The following is a 12,355-nucleotide window of genomic DNA, read 5'->3' on the forward strand; positions in this document are numbered from 1 at the left end:
ACCTCACATCAGGTGATTGCCAATAAACTTGCTAAAAGCTGTCCATTTGGGAGTGACAAGGATAATAAGGGTTGACTCACTGAGCCAGAACAAATGTCGAGAGTCACTGAGGCCTGGGTGGCAGGTACAGGATCTAGAATATGTTTTTGTTCAGTAGTGACGGATGGTAATATGCCAACTTGTTGGGTATTTTAATGGAGGAAACATTTCTGTGAAGTACCACCTCCATATGTGATGGTGTTATGGAGTACATTGTCAAGGTAACTTTGATGTACATTTCCAAACAAGTTTCAATTCTAGAATTGCCTTGATTATTGATTATGACCCTTTGTCAGGCACAAGCTGGATATATTGTCCTGTGTCACTTTGCTTTTTCCTCCAGCATGAATCACACTGAAATACTGTTGTGATAAACCTCACTCACTCACTCACTCACTCACTCACTCACTCACTCACTCACTCACTCACTCACTCACTCACTCACTCACTCAGCCACTCACTCAGCCACTCACTAACCCAGCCACTCTCTCACTCACTCACTCACCCAGCCAATCACTCACTCACTCACTCACTCACCCACTCACTCACCCAGCCACTCACTCACTCACTCACTCACCCAGCCACTCACTCACTCACTCACTCACTCACTCACTCTCACACTCACTCACTCACTCACTCACTCACTCACTCACTCACTCACTCACTCACTCACTCACTCACTCACAAACACTTGTTGGTTTCATGGCTACTCCAAACAGGTATCAATAGCATGGCAAAGTGTATATTTATGACTGACAAATATCAATGTCAGTTTGTACCAATAATGTTTGAGTCCAATAGCCCCAACTTGGCTCTTGGCATCATTTGCGGTAGATTTTAGTGTTATTACATGTGCTATTGTTAGCTGAGCTTACCAGACTGAACAGAATTTTACTAGGCTCAGGCGTCGGAGTAGTGTCTAAAGTCACAGACTGAACTCACAACACTCATGGTGCTTCTTAGTTGGAAACCCAATTGCTCTCATTTAGTATCTTTGAAGGGTTAGATGTGTCATATTTCTGTAGATACTAAATATCATACCACATGGCATAATCTTTTGCTTTAACTCACCCCGTAACAGGATAGAGTTATATGTATTTCCTAGGCTTTATCCATCAGTTAGCATTCCATCTTTAATTAGGTTCTGCAGATTCCTTTGTCAGAGTTGTTTTGCAAGTGTATCATATGATATTGCGCCGCAATAAATACACACTAAAAACACCTCGACTTTGACTCACTTTATATTAATCCTGTAGCTATTTCACCAAGGATGTTCCTGACATGTGTATTAAACAGCAGGTTAGAAACCAGTTGCAAGACAACAGGAATTTTTACCATTCCTGTCACTATCACCATGGCAACTGTATTTGTCATAGTCAGCAGATTATCATCTTTTGTGCATATTCACAATAGCTGCATGTAGAACCTCTGTACTGAGTCACTGGCAGCTGTGCTGGTATGTCACGGGCTAACCGTGTGACATATGTCATCAAAACTGGGTTCACTTGACTTATGCGGGATGAAACTCTGAACCATCAGCAGATGTTGAACAGGGAGCAAGCACTTTTGAAGAACAGAATATTTATTTGAGATAAAATGTTTTGCAAACTGAATATTGAGTTATATATATGTGACTATGACAAAATTAAGATAGTATTGACAGGTATCATTTTCCATCTAAACTGATGAGGTGCTAATGAACATGATGAAGAAATAAAATCACTGTCGTAATAATACTTGCCTGTAAATTATCTTCACTATATATTCCATGTGGGGATTATGGCAGAATATGTCCCCAGTATAAGTACCCCCTGTTTGCAGGGTGAGAACTAACCTCAAAAGATTTACAAGCCCGGTTAAAGATAACATGCCCTTGTAATGTTAAAACAATAGGAAAATTTGTACTAGCCTGCAGGAGTTTGTACCAGCCCCGGGCTATCAGTATTAAGTTCTAACTGTGCCTGTTTGTTGAAAGAGCCATCTCATGCTGGTGAATCAGATGGTTACAATACGTCAAACGCAAACATTCGGAGCAAGATATATATGGTCACTACTGGGATCATAGTACGATATAAAATATATAGTACTATAACCCCGTTAGTGACCATATATTTTTTTGCTGCTAATTTTTTCGTCTGACCTGGGCCCCGATCTTCGCACAAAGAACTTTACCTTTACTGTACCACAGACATACGATGATCGATGATCGTAGCGCTAAAATCGATTTGTGGAATGATGCCCTGGCTAATTTATGTTCTTGCACTTCGACTCTAAATGAAATTCTTGTTTTGCTAGCTTTAATTTATTAAAATATATTCTTACTTCATATGACTGGGTTTGCTGCCTGAAAGAGATATTTTTATGATGGCCTTATCAATTTGGCCTCCATCAAATCAGCAGCCTGTTTCATAGAGTGAGAATTCATCTACAAGGTATTTCAGCTTAGATCACAAATTACCCATTATTGATTGGATGGTATACCTATGAATCACTGCTATGTAGGTTACTGGCGACACGCCCCGGAATGCACGTCTCTGTTCTGGAGACAAGCCCATTCATCCCACTTATCCATGTTTCAACAAAGTTGTTGATAAATTTTATCTCAATCTAAACATCCATTAATCCCATTATCTACTATCAGAATACTGACTTGCTTGTGTTAGCATTATTGCTGTTTACCAAAGCGTTGATTAATTGAAAATATTTGTGAACTTGCGGTGTAATTAGATGATGTATGTTATTGTGATTCAGTGCAGGCCATTATTGAGTGCGCTGTATCATCAATAGTTACTGAAGCTGTCTTCAGGGTCTTGAGATGGTGTTTAGAGGAATGTTTTTCAATGACAGCAATATTACCAGTATTTCATGATTGAGTGCTTATTTTATGGTGATATTGCAGCAATATTAGAGCTGTGATTGGGTGAATGTTGTTGAATGAAACAGTGGTCAATACAACTGTCATGAGTGAGTGAGTGAATGTTGTTTCATAACCCAATATTCAACAATATTCCAGCTGTCATGAGTGAATGTTGTTTTACAGCAGTCGGCAATATTCCAGCTTTGTCGTGAGTGAATGAGTGAGTGAGTGAATGTTGTTTTACAACAGTCAGCAATATTCCAGCTTTGTCATGAGTGAGTGAGTGAATGTTGTTTTACAGCAGTCAGCAATATTAAAGCTTTGTCGTGAGTGAGTGAGTGAGTGAATGTTGTTTTACAGCAGTCAGCAATATTAAAGCTTTGTCATGAGTGAGTGAGTGAATGTTGTTTTACAGCAGTCAGGAATATTAAAGCTTTGTCATGAGTGAGTGAGTGAATGTTGTTTTACAGCAGTCAGCAATATTCCAGCTTTGTCGTGAGTGAGTGAATGTTGTTTTATAGCAGTCAGGAATATTAAAGCTTTGTCATGAGTGAGTGAGTGAATGTTGTTTTACAACAGTCAGCAATATTTAAGCTTTGTCGTGAGTGAGTGAGTGAATGTTGTTTTACAGCAGTCAGCAATATTAAAGCTTTGTCGTGAGTGAGTGAGTGAATGTTGTTTTATAGCAGTCAGCAATATTAAAGCTTTGTCATGAGTGAGTGAGTGAATGTTGTTTTACAGTAGTCAGGAATATTAAAGCTTTGTCATGAGTGAGTGAGTGAATGTTGTTTTACAGCAGTCAGCAATATTCCAGCTTTGTCGTGAGTGAGTGAATGTTGTTTTATAGCAGTCAGCAATATTCCAGCTTTGTCGTTAGTTAGTGAATGTTGTTTTATAGCAGTCAGCAATATTCCAGCTTTGTCATGTGTGAGTGAGTGAATGTTGTTTTACAACAGTCAGCAATATTCCAGCTTTGTCATGAGTGAGTGAGTGAATGTTGTTTTACAACAGTCAGCAATATTCCAGCTTTGTCGTGAGTGAGTGAGTGAATGTTGTTTTATAGCAGTCAGCAATATTCCAGCTTTGTCATGAGTGAGTGAGTGAATGTTGTTTTATAGCAGTCAGCAATATTCTAGCTTTGTCGTGAGTGAGTGAGTGAATGTTGTTTTACAACAGTCAGCAATATTCCAGCTTTGTCGTGAGTGAGTGAGTGAATGTTGTTTTACAACAGTCAGCAATATACCAGCTTTGTCATGAGTGAGTGAGTGAATGTTGTTTTACAGCAGTCAGCAATATTAAAGCTTTGTCATGAGTGAGTGAGTGACTGTTGTTTTACAGCAGTCAGGAATATTCCAGCTTTGTCGTGAGTGAGTGAATGTTGTTTTACAGCAGTCAGCAATATTAAAGCTTTGTCATGAGTGAGTGAGTGATTGTTGTTTTATAGCAGTCAGCAATATTCCAGCTTTGTCGTGAGTGAGTGAATGTTGTTTTACAGCAGTCAGCAATGTACCAGCTTTGTCATGAGTGAGTGAGTGAATGTTGTTTTACAACAGTCAGCAATATTCCAGCTTTGTCGTGAGTGAGTGAGTGAATGTTGTTTTATAGCAGTCAGCAATATTCCAGCTTTGTCATGAGTGAGTGAGTGAATGTTGTTTTATAGCAGTCAGCAATATTCCAGCTTTGTCATGAGTGAGTGAGTGAATGTTGTTTTACAACAGTCAGCAATATACCAGCTTTGTCATGAGTGAGTGAGTGAATGTTGTTTTATAGCAGTCAGCAATATTCCAGCTTTGTCATGAGTGAGTGAGTGAATGTTGTTTTATAGCAGTCAGCAATATTCCAGCTGTGAGTGAGTGAGTGAAATCAGTGTGTGCGAGGATTGGTCAGATATTACAAGGAAGTAATACCAAGTATAAAAGTTTTTGAGTAATTACGGTAGAAGAAAACCACTATGTAAAGGCATGGCTATAATATATATCGTGAGACTGAGGATAAACACAATGATGGATGTAGTTGTTGACATAGTTACGACTCCTTCCCTCAACACATCATCGCCCAACCATCTGTCTTCCTGGTCAGCTTACCTACCTGGTTAGGTAAGATTATACACACACATTCCTGAGGCGTAAATATTTCATTAGCCATGACATTCTCTGCTGCCTGGTGTGTCTGTGACATTAATTGATGTCTCAATACTGGCTGGGTAACAGCTTTTAATACATTCTCCTGTCACTATCTGGTGTGGTCGCCTTGTAGCGAAATATTAAACATTTCATGCCCAAGACTGTTTGAATCTCCACAATGTTTGTAGTCAATATATAGAGTCCAGCGCCATGGTGTGGGTTAGATTGTGCCTAGCTGAGTGAGTCTTGTCAGCACTGCAGGATGAAATGTTGTGTGGCCTCAGTCAATGACTCTTTTCAGCACTGCTGGATGGAAATCTTTACCTCACCTTTGTCACAACAGGCAGGTGATATGTTGAGTTATGTCCCTTAGTAGTGATCAGGATCTGCCTGTAGTGTGTTAGAAACATAGTCGTCTTTAATATGATCCTTGACACTATGCATCACTGTTTGTAGTTCTCCCAAAGGAGTAAATATCTAGGACAATGTCACTTTGGGCTTTCCTCCCATATAAACTACTCATAAGAAGTTAAAGAACGCTGATTCTTTCATATTTCTGAAGGTAATCTCTCATGCCATTCAGGTGGTTTCTTACTTCTTTTGAGTAGTATATAACTGAAATACTGTTCAAGGCAGTAACTAACCCAACCCAACTCATTCTTTCACAAACAGAAAAGGAGACTTTGTGGACACAATGTCTCCTTAAGATTGGGGTGACTACGCTTGTCGTAAGAGGCGACTAACGGGATCGGGTGGTCAGGCTCTCTGACTTGGTTGATGCATGTCACCAATCCCAATTGTGTGGATCGATGCTCATGATATCAATCACTGGATTGTCTGGCCAAGACTCAATCATTTACAGACCACCATCATATAGCTGGAATATTGCTGATTATGGTGTTAAACAACAAAACAACCAACCAACCTTAAGATTGGTATTGTCTATGCATGGCACAATGTAAACCACTTACAGAATTAGAATGAATTGTATTTCTTAGTATGAGTAATAATGTTGTCAAGTGACTTTAAAAATGAAAAGTTTTAAAATTAAAAGAATGTGGCTATTTTAGACTCAAACTTGCTGACATTTTAAGAATTTAAGTTTCTATTTTATCTTCTTCAACTATTTCTTAAAATGACATTTGGAACTGGGTGAGCACTATTTCTAAAAGCCCCCTTGTTTGAGAAATTTGAACCTCAACACCATTTGAAATTCTCAGTTTAAAAAAACATTTCACAAATAGGCAAGAAAATATTTGGTTGAGGGAAAGTGAAGACAATTAAATACAAAAAAAAATTGACATTTAATTCTAAAGAAAATGTTGATCAGTATAAAGAGTATTTGATGAAAATCTGAATCTTTAAATTCTGAACAAATGTTTTTTTAAGTGCACACTTACGAACATTTTAAGTGTTTGTAGTTGAAATTTACCCTGCGTAAACATCAGTCTTCCTCTAGGTGGTCATTATAGTGACTTTGTGAGCAGCTGAAGTAATAAAATCGTAACTGGAGATGAGGTATTGATGGGGGGTGAAGTAGTGTCACATGACCCAAGCATGAGTTTCTACAAGTCCAGATAAACAGGGTTTTATTGCAGGTCTATTATTTCACATACTGATACAGTCACAGGGTTGGTGGCTGTTGTGAGAAAGAAAGCGGTGGTCATTAGATGAATTGCCACCTCTTGAAGTCATTGAAACCACTTATGTAGGGGTCCAATACTCCTCACGTTTACTGCCTTTGAAGTCAGAAGTCAGAAACTTTAAAAAAAACCAACCTTCTGATTTTTCTTACTTTATCAGATAGAGTGGTTATATTTGTGGAAAAAAACGAAAAATTTGATTTTGACTTATGATATTTGGAAATGTTTCAGTGAAGTACAGGAACTGACGACAGGAACAAATCTAGACGGTCTCATGACCTTCGCCCTTGTAGGAAGTGAGGGTTCCTGAAGGCAAATTAGTCATTCACTGAGCATGAACCAAAGGACTTGATGAATGAATGAATGATGAAATATCGGGGGTGTATGAAAATATGGATGGAAAGTTGTAGTGGGATGATACACAGACGCATTGGTGGATTGCGATTTGTAACTTCTCGGTATAAGTATTGATCACAGTCGCACACTAAGTAAGTAATATTGATTCTTACCTTAAATATTTGCTGTGATAACTCTTGCACCAAACACTATTTAGTGGAGAAAATCAGTAGCGAAAACATAAGTATTTTCATCCTTTATGCCATATTTGATACTGCCAACTGTAAATCGTCAGTGTGACAGCCATTTGGCCATCCTGTCTATGAAAAAGATGGCTTATGCACCACAATTAAGAGCACATGCAAGTATTGTGATACAAATAAGATCGTGAGAAAGGTATCGTGATACGTATCGGATTGCACAGTTGGTGTATCATCCCAACCTTAGTTGAAAGATCACCAGAAACACATCAGTGTTATTGATATTGTGTGTACAACCAGTAGGCATCGGGTCTCTGAAATGAAAATATTTTAGATTTTGTTTGTTGAATTCTCTGCAAATATATAATAGCAAGGATCCCAAAGAATCTCTTCATTTCAGAACCTGAAGAAATCTAGACTAGCCAAAGGATGGTAGACTTGCTTGGGAGTATTTGTACATTCAGTTTCAGGGTCGGTATGAGAGACTCATTTTTATTTTTTTTATTTTACGTGTTTTGTTGAGGTCAAATCTAGCCGAACAAACTGGTCTTTGTGTATCCAGCTCATTAGCTTGTTCTGTATGCGGTAATGTCACTATGGCAGGTTTTCATCTATTGTTAGCATTTCCCCCTGCATAATAAATGATAATAAGTTGATCTGATAACAGGGAACTTTGTTTGAGAGCAGGTTTCAGAATGGTGTGGATGACTGGGGTATAACACATGACTCACCTCCAACTGAGAAGGCAGGAGCAATGTAATAGCTTTGTTTGTATTAAACTTCCAATTAAGGGTTTGGTTGTCATTTGGTTCCTTAATTTGTCGTTGTTTTTCTGTAAATTTAAAATAAATTTATAGAATTATAATTTCAATATACAATATCAAACAAGAAATATTAATCTCTAGACTACTGGATGTGTTTTTTTTATAGAAAGTTAAAAAAGTGGTTTTGTTTTGACAATGTGACAGATGTGTGAGACATATCCAATGTTTTTGGACAAAAAAATAACCATAACATCGTGCTTCTTACTCCTTCAATCATGTTTGTCTTCATTGTACAGGACCGCCTCCGTGGTCTAGTGGTAGAGTGTCCGCCTGGAGAGCGGAAGGTCCGGGGTTCCATCCCCGGCTGCGTCATACCAAAAGACGTTAAAAGATGGTACTTGTTGTTACCCTGTCTGGCGCTCGGCATTAAGGGGCTAAAAACAAGGACTGGTCGGCTCGGAGTCAGTATACTGTGTCTGAGTGGGGTATTCATGTTAAACTGCGGCATGGTATCTCAGTGGGCTAGCACTATCAATCAGCATCAGTCCGGACTAGTACAAGCAGCTACACAACACACACACAATCATGCATGTCGCTATATAAGTGCAATAATCTTGGACGCGATGTTAAACCCCATTTCACCTCACCTCACCTCAACTCATTGTACAGATCTACTAAACTTCACTTTAATTGGTACAAATTTCTAATCTTAAACTTACAGATATAAATATATTGCATGTACAAAGAGATAAAACCTGATATGTCCTAACATCCTGCTATCAGCATGGTGCCCTGACGTGGAACTTAAAGCTCACCTTATCACAGACACAGCATGCTGTCTTGACATTTAAAGGATATAGTGTCCTAGGGTCAGGAAAACATTTATTTCGATTACTGAAGCGATAAATCTCAAAGGTTCTTTAATGAAATACAAGCATGGTATTATGAAAGACCCCACAAGTTAAGTCTAAGGACCATTATGACGTTATCGTCAAAGTTATATTGCCAGGGTGTGATATCTTTTTATAATGTGTAGTAAGTACAGAATTGGAATCATATCAAACCAGTGTGTTCTGAAATGAAAAGCAATATTTCATCCTGTGGTGTCAGGATAGGTTTTGTTGCGTCTATTGCTGCTGTGTAAAGACATTCTTCAGTCAAGGTGTTGTTGAAAGAGTTGTTTGTCCGACTGAGTGACAGTTGACAAGGGTTCAGTCATAGGATGTTGAACTCAAGGCTTGGCAACTGTAGTACAGAAAATAAGATGCTTGAAATCTTTTCAGGGTACTGTTGAATGTCGTAACAATTCTTATTGATTTTTAGGAACTTTTGCACCCGATTTGACCTTTGCAGTTAATTACAAAGCAGGTTTAGAGTATCAAGATGTTTTAGTACTTCAATTAACGAAGCAATCCATGCATTCCGGAACTTTGAATGGGATATTTACATCCAGCAGCTCATACTCAACAGATGAGTAATCTCTGGATTAGTATTTGAAAATAAATATGTTACACTAACAGAGGGTTTAAATTTAGTCGCTGTACCCCAGTCAATCTAGATATTGGGTTACAGCAACGGAGGGGTTAAATTTAGTCGCTGTACCCCAGTCAATCTAGATATTGGGTTACAGCAACGGAGGGGTTAAATTTAGTTGCTGTACCCCAGTCAATCTAGATATTGGGTTACAGCAACGGAGGGGTTAAATTTAGTCTCTGTACCCCAGTCAATCTGGATATTGGGTTACAGCAACGAAGGGGTTAAATTTAGTCTCTGTACCCCAGTCAATCTGGATATTGGGTTACAGCAACGAAGGGGTTAAATTTAGTCTCTGTACCCCAGTCAATCTGGATATTGGGTTACAGCAACGAAGGGGTTAAATTTAGTCTCTGTACCCCAGTCAATTCTAGATATTGGGATGGTTACAATCTTTATCAAATGGTTTGAGGCAAATAATTCCCATTTCGTTCATATTTGTGCTTGAAGAAGCATGCAGACTTTTTGTGAAGCCCGTAGGCAGAAAGCGATCGGGAATATAAGAAACTGTTTGTGGAGTGTATTCTGTGGCTGCTGATTGTGGGGCCATGTCTGTTTGGAGTTGAGCGCGGTGCTACCCCAGGGTGAACCAGAAACAGGCCTGATGCTTTCAGATGAGGCGTCAGATCTTGCAACAGTGTTGCACCTTTATTAATCTTTGGAAAAGAATTCGGTTTGATGTTGGATGTGTTTACTGCTGGAAGGCATTCGAGGTTTTTGTGTCTTGGTTTCATCAAGGCAGTGTTTGTATGATTTTGTTTGTGGAGCAACTATTATGGAGATTGTGTGATCGTGTCGGAGATACAGGATTTAAGTGTTTTGACACATGTTGGCTTCAAAGAACAAGTTCATGGAAAAATTAGATGTATTATACAAAACATTTAATCTTTGTGGACACTATTAGGAGATAAACATTATGTATTTTCAAATTTGGGGGTGTTGTTGAGTATTGATATCCAGAAGTTTACAGTTAAAAAAAATGAATGCAGCATCCATTTTCAAGAAAGGTATTCATACGCAGTGCTATGTCCACAATATTATCAGCTTTCAAATTGATTTCAACAACTTTTTTCAATGACTGAATATATTACACAAAATATTAGTTGAACATTTAGTCTTTGGAATCCTTTAAATTTCTCAGATTGCATCACATATTCCCATTCATTTTACAATGACTGAATATATTACACAAAATATTAGTGGAACATTTAGTCTTTGGAATCCTTTAAATTTCTCTTGTTAATTCTTAATATTATTTTCACTGATGCTGATTTGTGGAGTATTTCTGCATAGACTTAGCTGTTTATCACACAGAGTGATTTTGAGGCTGATAATTAAATTAAGCGAAGATATTCGACAGTCATGATACAGTACTTTCAAAATACCAGAAACAGATTATAAATGTTGGAACCAAAGTCAATATAAACAATGACCAGCAATAGAAACACACAAAGGGCAAGCCATCGATCTCAACACAGAGCTTCGTAGACCAACATGTAATCCATGAATTAAAGTTACATATAAGATTAAACAACAATAATTCTATCAGAGAACCCTAAAATCTAGAATGGGTTGAGTATAGGCTGATAGAGCTGAGAATGGGTTACGTTGAGGCTGCAAGAGCTGAGAATGCTTTTGAGTATAGGCTGCAAGAGCTGAGAATGGGTTAAGTTGAGGCTGCAAGAGCTGAGCATGGGTTAAGTTGAGGCTGCAAGAGCTGAGCATGGGTTAAGTTGAGGCTGCAAGAGCTGAGCATAGGTTAAAGTTGAGGCTGCAAGAGCTGAGTATAGGTTAAGTTGAGGCTGCAAGAGCTGAGAATGGGTTAAGTTGAGGCTGCAAGAGCTGAGCATGGGTTAAGTTGAGGCTGCAAGAGCTGAGAATGGGTTAAGTTGAGGCTGCAAGAGCTGAGTATAGGTTAAGTTGAGGCTGCAAGAGCTCAGCATGGGTTAAGTTGAGGCTGCAAGGGCTGAGCATGGGTTAAGTTGAGGCTGCAAGAGCTGAGCATGGGTTAAGTTGAGGCTGCAAGAGCTGAGCATAGGTTAAAGTTGAGGCTGCAAGAGCTGAGTATAGGTTAAGTTGAGGCTGCAAGAGCTGAGAATGGGTTAAGTTGAGGCTGCAAGAGCTGAGAATGGGTTAAGTTGAGGCTGCAAGAGCTGAGCATAGGTTAAAGTTGAGGCTGCAAGAGCTCAGCATGGGTTAAGTTGAGGCTGCAAGAGCTGACAAGACTGCAAGAGCTGAGAACAGGTTGCCTGCTAGAACTGAGAATGGGTTGAGCCCTGTGGTCTGAAAGAGAGACCAAGGGTTTGGTAATGTATTGCAGGCTTTGTGGACCTGTTTCGACCATTTCTTTGATGTGTTGTAGGGTATGGAGTACTGGACACATTAAACTATTGACATGTCAGGAGCTTGGGAGATTCTTGAATCAATTACCATTAGAAACCGTTTCAGAAGGACAAAGATGCTTGTATTACTCCCTTGTTTACAGGAGAGACGTTTGACAAATGATGTGTTGACAGGGAAACTACAATATCATACTTTGAGCAATTTCCTATTAACAAAATCTGTGAAGAGTAAATACAAGTATAACTGACATCGATACAGGAACCTTTGGCTGTTAGCCATGAGCTGTAGATATCAGTCTTCAAATCTTGGAACAATAATATTGCCATATTTACTTGGGAATATGGCATGTGAAAATTTCAAAATCAAGTAATGAAAAGAATGTTTGACAAAGGGCAGGTTGGTTAAATCCATACTGATTGAGGGTACAAATATTAACGAGGATTCTGAAAATTGGGGGGCAATTTTAGATTATAGCCCAAGACCTGTTTGGATTATATGTTTCAATATCAGGTATTAT

The 12,355-nt window shown here is 38.7% G+C and overlaps 1 protein-coding gene across 6 annotated transcripts in view; it reads left to right on the top strand.

Annotated features, from left to right (window-relative positions):
- The window catches only part of LOC139470251 (transmembrane protein 198-like), a 60,730-nt gene that overhangs the window by 10,806 nt on the left and 37,569 nt on the right, over positions 1 to 12,355 (top strand). Inside the window, exon 1 of one of the 6 annotated variants that reach the window (XM_071252587.1) lies at positions 166 to 260. The exons of the other annotated variants lie outside the window; for them this stretch is intronic. The gene's annotated coding sequence lies outside the window, so the exon portion shown is untranslated. Of the gene's footprint in view, positions 1 to 165; positions 261 to 12,355 lie in introns of those variants that run through there. 6 annotated transcript variants of the gene reach the window in all.

Source organism: Haliotis cracherodii, unplaced genomic scaffold, assembly GCF_022045235.1.
Source record: "Haliotis cracherodii isolate W230 unplaced genomic scaffold, xgHalCrac1.p SCAF_20, whole genome shotgun sequence".
Classification (NCBI taxonomy): domain Eukaryota; kingdom Metazoa; phylum Mollusca; class Gastropoda; order Lepetellida; family Haliotidae; genus Haliotis; species Haliotis cracherodii.